The sequence below is a fragment of the Acanthisitta chloris genome, unplaced genomic scaffold (genome assembly GCF_000695815.1).
Source record: "Acanthisitta chloris isolate BGI_N310 unplaced genomic scaffold, ASM69581v1 scaffold5260, whole genome shotgun sequence".
NCBI lineage: Eukaryota > Metazoa > Chordata > Aves > Passeriformes > Acanthisittidae > Acanthisitta > Acanthisitta chloris.
Genome location: NW_008650946.1, coordinates 9,935 through 10,205, shown reverse-complemented (window position 1 = coordinate 10,205; position 271 = coordinate 9,935).

Here is a 271-nt window from a genome sequence, read left to right as displayed (position 1 = left end):
GGGGAGGATGGCGATTAAGCAGAGGTTGCCCTTGACAGCCAGTGTTCTGCAACTGTTACCACTTGCTCTGCTGAGAAGGTGGCTGTTGCAAGCTGAAGATGTATTGGATTTCTGCTCTCTGGGAAAAGTGGAATATTTTTTAAAACCGAGCCATATAATCCATGGTTGAAGGTTTCCAATTGCAGGACTCACCCCCACAACCTGCCAGTTCTTTGGTCAAAAGACTAACCCTCCATCACAAACACTGAGCCAAAAGCACACAGGTGAAAGA